The sequence below is a fragment of the Mastomys coucha genome, unplaced genomic scaffold (genome assembly GCF_008632895.1).
Source record: "Mastomys coucha isolate ucsf_1 unplaced genomic scaffold, UCSF_Mcou_1 pScaffold10, whole genome shotgun sequence".
NCBI classification, from domain to species: domain Eukaryota; kingdom Metazoa; phylum Chordata; class Mammalia; order Rodentia; family Muridae; genus Mastomys; species Mastomys coucha.
The window spans coordinates 2,209,612-2,220,319 of NW_022196892.1; the positions used below are offsets into that span (position 1 = coordinate 2,209,612).

General features: G+C 36.7%; 1 protein-coding gene and 1 pseudogene across 15 annotated transcripts in view; one reads left to right on the forward strand and one right to left on the reverse strand.

Moving 5' to 3' along the window:
* Nucleotides 1-10,708, reverse strand: part of Fhit (fragile histidine triad diadenosine triphosphatase) — a 1,878,988-nt gene that overhangs the window by 383,992 nt on the left and 1,484,288 nt on the right. The window lies entirely within an intron of this gene.
* The window catches only part of LOC116073098, a 7,779-nt pseudogene continuing 5,441 nt past the window's right edge, over nt 8,371-10,708 (forward strand).

The window sequence follows — 10,708 nt, forward strand, 5'->3', positions numbered from 1 at the left end:
AGAGAAAGGTAAAAAGATCCTTGAACTCATTGGCATAGGAGGAAATTTCATAAACAGACTCTAATGGCTAAGGTTCTAAGATCAAGAATTGATAAATGGGATACAGAAAATGTGGTTCATTTATAAAATGGAACACTATTCATCTATTAAGAATGAGGATATAATGAGTTTCATAGGCAAATGGAGAGAACTCAAAATTATTATTCTGAGTGAGGTAACTCAGACCCAAGAAGGCATACATGGCACATACCAATACTTTGGACATTAGCCCAAAACTTACAGAATGCCTAGTATCCACATAATTCAAAAAGGCTAACAAGCAGAAGGGCCCTACCGAGGATAATTCAGTCCCTCATAGGAGGGGAAAGGAAACAATCACAGGAGGCAGATGGAGGGAGGGACCTCTGTGGGAGACGTAAGGGGAAGGGAAAAGGGGAACGTGATTAGGTATGTGGGGGGAATCAAGAGAGAAGCCCTGAGGGTCAGGAGAATGAATGGAAATATGCAACCTTTGGTGGTAGAGGTGGGGCACCCTCTAGAAATTACTAGAGACCTGGGAGGTAAGAGACTCTCAGAATACAAAAGGAGGGACCTGAGTTGAAATACCCAATAGTGGGAAGAGGGAACTCATAGAGTATACCTTCCATAGAAAGACAGGGCATAAAGTGGAGGAATGGTGTTGCCATTCCACAAGCAAACACTGTGACCCAGAATTGTTCCTGTCTAAATGAACTGCAGGGACAAATAGACAGAAAAGACTGAGAAACAGACATTCCAGTGACCTGACCAAATTGGGATCTATCTCAAGAGGAAACTACAAAGCCTGGCACTATTACTGATGATACGGTGTGCTTACAGACAGGTGCCTAGCATGGCTGTCCTCTGAAAGGCCAAACAAGCAGCTGCCTGAGATAGATACAGATGTTTACACCCAACCATTGGATTGAAAATGGGGACACCTGTGATTGAATTAGAGAAAGGCTGGAAGAAGCTGAGGAGGAGGTCAACCTCATAGGAAGACCAGCAGTCTCAGCTAACCTAGACCTTGAGATCACTAAGCCACCAGCTCGGCAGCATACTTGCACTGGTCTGAGGCCCCTGACATATATACAACAGAGGACTACAAAATTTGCCCTCAGTGGGAGAAGATGTGGCTAACCCTAGATGGACTGAGGCTACATGGAGTGCAGAGGTCTGAGGGGTGGAGCCAGCATCCTCTTGAAGACATGTGGAGGAGGAATGGGATGAGGAACTTTGGGAGGGGTGTCCAGCAAAGGAGCAATGACTGGAGTATAGGAAAATAAAAGTAATTTTTTAAAGTTCACTTATCTAAATCTAAGTTACTTTACTACTTGACCTGGCTTCTGTGTTTCTCTGACACCAGTAACTATATTCTGTCATTTAACACCTCATCCTAAAACAACAGATTAAGTAAAGGATTAATTCCTAGAGGCTTTTCCATTTTGTTCAGATGCCTCATGCTTGTGAGGCTAGGGGGAAATTTAGAAATACAAACTTCTATTGAACTAGGAGAACTAGAATAAAGCTTACCCAAGGAAAAACATTTTCTTAAGCAAATATGCATAAATTCACATAAATTCATATTCAGATTTACATATGGGAATTTATATATTTCCATTCAAACCCATTGGGTTGAGATTGTTTACATCCTCACATTTACAAGCTTATACACATATACAACCATACTTGCATATGCATTTGGAGCAACAGACTAAGCACCAGAAAGAACTCATCACTCTGGATGAATAATTAGCTACAATTTTAATTACAAAGAGAAAAAAAAGACTTCTACCCTTTCAATGCTAATTGAATTAAACACAAGTTTGTAAGAAGAAAGCTTTGTTCCTTTTAATAAGACTGAGCCTGTCTTGTTATTAGGAAATGACCTGTTCTGTCCCATAATAAGGAGAGGCCTGGTCCTTCTGCTCTCTCTGCAGCTTCTTCTTTTTTTTTCCTCTTTCCCTCTGCATTTTGCATATTGATCTCTGAGCTTTTAATGTTACCCATAGTTTCTAAGTTATTATACTCTGTACTCTACTTTTAATCTTGTTTTCTCTTCCTGCTCTGATGTCAGAATAATGCTCTTACTCCCAATGTTAAACCTTTACATATAAGTTCTACCTGAGTTCAGTGCTGTCTTGAAAGTCCTCATGTCCCGACTAAGAAAATTATCCTCAATTCTGTTCTTAAATGTTCTGTTCATATTGGCCTAAAACTGTTCTGTCTAAAAGTTCCTCTTCAGCTAAGTTCTGACTCTACTCTTTGTCTTCAGTACTTATTCATCTATCAGAATACATACATGATCATGAGGTAAAGTGTTCAGCAAAAGTTTACACATAAATTTCAACCATAAATTGAAATACAAGTTTACAACAGAGAATGTTTCATGCATATCTATTAGGAGTAATTATTCAGCTAAACATTTATCACACATCACCACTTCATTGAGACTCAAAAACCATAACTAAGTTTTTAGTGAAATCTTATATAGATAAACACAGTCAATATATTATCTTCTATGCTAACACCTATAATAAATCACTAGTTCCCTTTCATGACCTTTGGATAACGGTTTTACAAACTCTTGGAAAGTTCTCTGAGTGGTAGAACGGCTGCTTAGTGTCAGGAACAATTAACTGGTGACACAAAGGAGAATGGCAGAGTTCTCATTACATTTTTGACTATCAGAAAAGGACCCAATAGCAGTTCCACCATAAAAGAGCTTAATAAATATTGTTATAATTTCAGAAATTCTTATAGTATTACCATTAAGAATTAAGAGGTTATTTATTAGTATATATGGCATATACTACAATACAGTACATCTTTGTAAATCTGTACAGATTTGCTCAAAGGGTTTGGCCAATATATAGTCATTGTTATATGTGTTTAATAATGACGGGAAAAGAATATTAATAGAAGTAATATATTCTTTTTTATTAGATATTTTCTTTATTTACATGTAAACTTCTCCTTTCCCAGTTATCCCTTCAAAAAACAAAGAAACAAACAAAAATGAAAAAAACAAACCCTTGTTGCCTCCCCATTCCCCATGCCTGCCACCCAACCCTCTCCCACATATTGGCCCTGGCATTCCCCTACACTGGTTCACAGAACCTTCACAGGGCCAAGGCCCTCTCCTCCTATTGAGGATCGAATTTGCAATCCTCTACTATACACATGCTACCAGAACCATCAGACCCCTCCATGTGCAGTCCTTGGTTGGTGGTTGAGAACCTGGGAGGTCTGAGGGTACTAATTAGTTCATATTGTTGTTTGTCCTAAGGGGATGCAAACCCCTCAGCTCCATTGGTCCTTTCTCTAACTCCATCACTGGGGACCCTGTACTCAGTTCAATGGATGGCTGTGAGCCTCTACATCTGTATTAGTCAGGTACTATCAGTACATCTCAGGAGAAAGCTGTATTTAGGCTGGCTTGCCCTTCCTTCATTCTCTGCTCCATAGTTAAACTCTGCAACTCCTTCCGTGGGTAGTTGGTTCCCCCTTTTAAGAAGGAATGCAATGTCCACCTTTTGTTCTTCCTTCTTCTTGAGTTCCTTGTGGTTTTTGAGTTGTTCTTCCTGTATTCCAAACTTCTGGGCTAATAACTACTTATCAGAGAGTGCATACTGTGTTTGTTCTTTTGTGATTGGGTTACCTCACTCAGGATGATATTCTCCAGATCCATCCATTTACCTAAGAATTTCATAAATTTATTGTTTTTAATAGCTGAGTAGTACTCCATTGTGTAGATGTACCACAGTTTCTGTATCCACTCCTCTGTTGAGGGACATCTGGGCTGTTTCCAGGTTCTGGCTATTATAAATAAGGCTGCTATGAACATGTTGGAGCATGTGTCCTTATTACATGTTGCAGTATCTTTTGGGTATATGCCCAGGAGTGGTATAGCTGGGTCCTCCGGTAGAACTATGTCCAATTTCCGGAGGAACCGCCAAACTGATTTCCAGAGTGGTTGTAACAGTTTGTAGTCCCACCAGCAATGAAGTAATGTTCCTCTTTCTCCACAACCTCTCTAGCATCTGCTGTCACCTGAGCTTTTGGTCCTAGCCATTCTGACTGGTGTGAGGTGGAATCTCAGGGTTGTTTTGATTTGCATTTCCCTGATGATTAAGGATGTTGAACATTTCTTTAGGTGTTTCTCAGCCATTCGGTGTTCATCAATTAAGAACTCTTTGTTTAGTTCTGTACCCCATTTTTTAATAGGGTTATTTGGTTCTCTGGAGTCTAACTTCTTGAGTTCTTTGTATACCTTGGATATTAGCCCTCTATCAGATATAGGGTTGGTAAAGATCTTTTCCCAATTTGTTGGTTGCCATTTTGTCCGATTGACAGTGTCTTCTGCCTTACAGAAGCTTTGCAACTTTATGAGGTCCCATTTGTGCAATTCTTGATCTTAGAGCTGAAGTTATTGGCATTCTCTTTAGGAAATTTTCCCCTGTGCCTATTTGCTCGAGGTACTTCCCCACTTTCTCTTTTATTAATTTCAATGTATCTGCTTTGATGTGGAGGTCCCTGATCCACTTGGACATGAGCTTTGTACAAGGAGAAAGGAATGGATCCATTTTCATTTTTGTACATGTTAACCGCCAGTTGAGCCAGTACCATCTGTTGAAAATGCTGTCTTTTTTCCACTGGATGGTTTGAGCTTCTTTTTCAAATATTAAGTGGCCATACGTGCATGGGTTCATTTCTGGGTCTTCAATTCAGTTCCATTGATCTACCTGCCAGTGACTGTCCCAATACCATGCAGTTTTTATCACAATTGCTCTGTAATACAGCTTAAGGTCTGGGAGTGTGATTTCACCAGAGGTTCCTTTATTCTTGAGAATATTTTTGACTATCATGGGCCTTTTGTTGTTCCAGATGAATCTGCAAATTGCTCTTTCTAAGTCTGTGAAAAATTGAGTTGGAATTTTGATGGGGATTGCATTGAATCTGTAGATTGCATTCGGTAAATGGCCATTTTTACTATATTAATCCTGCCAATCCATGAGCATGGGAGATCTTTCCATGTTCTGCAAACTTCTTCAATTTCCTTCTTCAGAGACTTGAAGTTCTTGTCAAACAGATCTTTTACTTGGTTAGTTAGAGTTACACCGAGGTATTTCATATTATTTGTAACTATTGTGAAGGGTGTTTTTTCCCTAATTTCTTTCTCTGCCTGTTTATCCTTTGTATATAGGATGGCCTCTGATTTGCTTGAGTTAATTTTATATCCAGCTACTTTGCTGAAGTTGTTTATCAGGTTTAGGAGCTCTGTGGTGGATTTTTTGGGGTCACCTAAGTATACTATCATATCATCAGCAAATATTGATAATTTGACTTCTTCTTTTCCAATTCGTATCCCTTTGATCTCCATTTGTTGCCTAATTGCTCTGGCTAGGACTTCAAGTATAATATTGAATTGGTAGGGAGAGAGTGGGCACCCTTGTCTAGTCCCTGATTTTAGTGGGATTGCTTCACATTTCTCTCCATTTAGTTTGATGTTGGCTACTGGTTTTTTGTATATTGATTTACTATGTTCAAATATGAGCCTTGAATTCCTTATCTTTCCAAGACTTTTATCATGAAGGGATGTTGTATTTTGTCAAATGCTTTCTCACCATCTAGTGAGATTGATCATATGGTTTTTGTCCTTGAGTTTGTTTATGTAGTGAATTAAGTTGATGGATTTCCGTATATTGAACCATCCCTGCATCCCTGGGATGAAGCCTACTTGATCATGGTAGATGTTCGTTTTCATGTCTTCTTTGACCCAGTTTGAGTATTTTTGCATCGATATTCATAGGAAATTGGTCTGAAGTTTTCTTTCTTCGTTAGGTCTTTGTGTGGTTTAGGTATAAGAGTAATTGTGGCTTCATAGAACGAACTGGGTAGAGTGCCTTCAGTTTCTATTTTGTTGAATAGTTTGAGGAGTATTGGTATTAGGTCTTCTTTGAAGGTTTGATAAAACTCTGCACTAAACCCATCTTGTCCTGGGCTTTTTTTGGTTGGGAGACTATTAATGACTGTTTCTATTTCCTTAGCAGATATGGGACTGTTTAGATCGTTGATCTGATCTTGATTTAACTTTGGTACCTGGTATCTGTCCATTTCATCCAGGTTTCCCAGTTTTGTTGAGTATAAGCTTTTGTAGTAGGTTCTCATGATTTTCTGGATTTCATCAGTGTCTGTTGTTATGTCCCCTTTATCATTTATGATCTTGTTAATTAGGATACTGTCTCTGTGTCCTCTAGTTAGTCTGGCTAATAGTTTATCTATTTTGTTGACTTTCTAAGAGAACCAGCTCCTGGTTTGGTTGATTCTTGTATAGTTTTTTTTTGTTTCTATTTGGTTGATTTCAGCCCTGAGCTTGATTATTTCCTGCCTTTGACTCCTCTTGGGTGAATATGCTTCTTTTTGTTCTACGGCCTTAAGGTGTGCTGTCAAATTGCTGGTGTATGTTCTTTCCAATTTCTTTTTGGAGGCACTTAAAACTATGAGTTTTCCTCCTAGGACTGCTTTCATTGTGCCCCATAAGTTTGGGTATGTTGTGGCTTCATTTTCATTAAACTCTAGAAAGTCTTTTATCTCTTTCTTTATTCCTTCCTTGACCAAGTTATCATTGAGTAGAGTGTTGTTAAGCTTCCATGTGTATGTGGGCATTCTATTGTTTATGTTGTTATTGAGGAGCAGTCTTAGTCCATGGTGATCTGATAAGATACAAGGAATTATTTCAATCTTCTTGTATCTGTTGAGGACTTCATTGATTTGTGACCAAATGAATTATATGGTCAATTTTGGAGAAGATACCATGAGTTGCTGAGAAGAAGGTATATCCTTTTGTTTTAGAATAAAATGTTCTATAGATATCTGTTAAATCCATCTTTCTGTTAGTCTCACTGTGTACTTGTTTAGTTTCTGTTTCCATGATCTGTCCATTGCAGGGAGTGGGGTATTGAAATCGCCCACTACTATTGTGTGCTCTGTACTGTGTGCTTTGAGCTTTAGTAAAGTTTCTTTTATGAATGTAGATGCCCTTGAATTTGGAGAATAGAGGTTCAGAATTGAGAGTTCATCTTGGTAGATCATACCTTTGATGTATATGAAGTGTCCCTCTTTATCTTTTTTGATCACTTTAGGGTGAAGTCAATTTTATTCAGTATTAGAATGGCTACTCCAGCTTTTTTCTTGGGGCCATTGACTTGGAGAAATGTTTTCCAGCCTTTTATTCTGAGGTTGTGTCTGTCTTTGTCACTGAGGTAGGTTTCCTCTGTGCAACAAAATGTTGGGTCCTGTTAACATACCCAGTCTGATAGTCTATGTCTTTAAAAGTGACCTTGTTAAAAATGGTTTTTTTTTTTGTCTTTTCTTTTAGACAAAGTCCATTTGGAAGAGAGTTAAACAGTAACAAGTTGATTGTATAAAGATAAAACAACAGAAAATATTTCCAAACAGAAAATATTGATTCTTTAGATGAGTTATAAAATGTCTGGAGTGAGCACGTGTATAGTAGAGGATTGCAAAGTCGATCATCAATGCGAGGAGAGGTCCTTGACCCTGTGAAGGTTCTGTGCCCCAGTATAGGGGAATGCCAGGGCCAATAAGTGGGAGAGGGTAGCGTGGCAAGCAGAGGAAGTATTGAGGCAACAGGGGTTTGTTTGTTCTTGTTTTTTTTTTCTAGGTGAAATTGAGAAAGGAGAAATCTTGTTTTGGATAAGGATAGAAAGAAGAAACTGACATAATTTTAGTACAAACTCATAACTAAATAACTTTTATAAATTAACTTAAATGTATGTCAAGTTTTGAATGATCATTATTTATCAGCATTACATGTCACAACTCAATAAAATTAAGCCAAAATTTCTTACAGACATTCTATAAAAATGACAATGTTAAAAGTGATTTTTGTCTTGTCTTTGAGACAAAGTCCATTTGGAAGAGAGTTTAACAGTAACAAACTCATTGTACAAAAATGCCCAAACAGAAAATATTGATTCTGCAGATGAATTATAGAATGTCTGGACTGATCATATGTATAGTATGGGATTGCCAAGTCTATCATCAATGGGAGGAGAGGCCCTTGGCCCTGCGAAGTTTCTGTGCCCCAGTATAGGGGAATGCCAGGACCAATAATTGGGAGAGGTTGGGATGGCAAGCAGGGGTAGGGGGAGGCAACAGTGGTTTGTTCTTGTTTTTGTTCTTTTTGTTTTGTTTTGTTTTGTTTTGTTTTGTTTTTGTAGGGGAAACTGGGAAAGGAGAAATCATATGACATGTAAATATAGAAAATATTTAATAAAAAAATGTCTGCAGTGTTTGATCATACTTGTGTCAGTAAGAAGGGTCTCCATGGATACATTTGTGGTTGTGGTGCTTGGTCTGTCCTTTCTGCTTCTCCTCTCACTGTGGAGACACAGCTCCCTCTTGGCCCCACCCCTTTTCCAATTATTGGCAATTTCCACCTGATATATATGAAGGACATCTGCCAATCCTTTACCAATGTAAGTATGCCTTCTGCTCTCCAGGTACATTGCAAAGGGAGGTAGAAGTCAGGTTGCCACTATCATAAAATTTTATTAGTGGAGAAATATTGTGGACATGAGTATGATGTTAAAAACTGAAACGTTTTAGAGTTTTTTGACTTTTGCCTCTTGTTCTGATCAGAAAATTAGTAATGCTCTAGGTTTCAGATTGAAAAACCTAAAATTCAGGTAATTATATACACTAATTTTTACCAATACTGATAATTATATATTATTTTTTACAAATGCAGTTAATTATACACTCTTTTTTAACAAACATTTTCTATTATATTGACTGAAAGTGAAGAGTAAAGAATAGTTCATAAAATGAATCAGAATTTTAGACATGTATTGTTCTTGTATTTGACATTAATTTTGTACTCTGAAGAATTTACTGGTGTCTAATTTGAAGTAAATACAATGTGCATGAGCTCATACATGGAATAAAAACCATAAATAGTGTGTGTTAGCATATGTGGTATTTTCCTAATCACCTTTTATTCCATTCATAGCCTGTGACTTTGGCCTAGGATGAGTGAGAATGGGATTTTTCTATGATGCTTCGTGCTATGGTATAATTTGTATGATACCCACTCTATGTACTTTTGTAACAATAGATAAGAATGGAAATCAAACATATGTGGTAATCTAAGTTTCTGGTTTTCTAGTCTTTATCACAGGGTTTTTTTTAGTATTTTTTAAAACTTTTATTGCATTATGATGAAAAAAGTTACATGATTTCAATTTATCTGAATTTGTTAACATTTAAAAACGTATTTTAAATAAGTAGAATTGAATCACATTATTGATTCACTTTTGTAGCACTGCTCCTCCCAGAGACCACTCCCTTCAATACCTACAATATCTTTTTTGTCATATTACTTAAAATTTATAAAACATATAACAATAAAAATAAGTATTACAAATGTTGTTTGATGTAAAAAAACAATCAATTTAATAGTCTTATGTAGATGCTTGTCTACAGCAATATTGAAAATACATTTTTCTCAATATAAATTTTAAATAACTCCAAGCATATTAACTGTATACTTAAAAATAATACATCACCACTAGTATTTTCTTAAATGAATATAAATATATAAAGTCTTTTTGTTTGTTTTGTATTTAGTAGAATTTAAAATCTTGGCTCTTACTTTGATACAAGCCCAAAATAAGAACATGTTACATCCATTTAAGAAATGGTGTTGGTATTAAGATGGCTATCCATAAAGTCATTCGTCATCTGTTTCAATGAACAGTGGTTCTGCTTGGAGGGTGGCACAGACATTATGTAATGGTAAGAATTTGGTTCATTAGCTGTGATAATTTGGAAAAGCATTCATCTCAGAGTAAGAGTAACTTATAAAGTCCTCTTCTTCAAACTTGATACAAGACTTACAAATGTCAAGCAAAGCATTCAGTTTCACTTTGCTGTTTTCTTACAAGCCACCTCTCTAGTTAATCGTCTATGTTTCTTTTGAGTATATAAATACTTGAAATGTACAAGCTTTTCTGAAAACCATAGTATAGTGTAAAAACATGAAATAACAATACTACTAATAGAGAGGCTGAGATAAGAGAAGCAAGATTTCAAGACCCTTAAGTTGTATTCATCCAGACACTGTCACAAACAAACAAGCTGACAGTGTATATAGATTGTACAATGTTGGACCTATTTTTCCAGTTACCAAATTTGAGAGAACATTGTATGTCAATCAACAAATTTCCAATTACTCAAATTATTGGGATTCAATTGATTAGGATATGTTGGTAAATATTAATTTTCAAATTAATATATTAAGAAAAAGGAATTGTTACTTCCTGTTGTTTTTGTTGTAAAAGTTGGAATGAGGTTTGTGTGGATTTGTTGAAAGATTACCTTCTTGCTTCTTCTAGGGTGTAGTTTTGCTCCTTATGTTGATGTTTTCTATCTATTATCCTTTGTAGGGCTGGATTTGTGGAATGATATTGTGTAAATTTTGTTTTGTCATGGAGTATCTTGTTTTCTCCCTCTATGGTAATTGAGGGTTTTGCTGGCTATAGTAGCCTGGACTGGCATTTGTGGTCTTGTAGCGACTGTATGACATCTACCCAGGGTCTTCTAGCTTTCATAGTCTCTGGTGAGAAGTCTGCCATAATTCTGATAGGCCTGCCTTTATATGTTA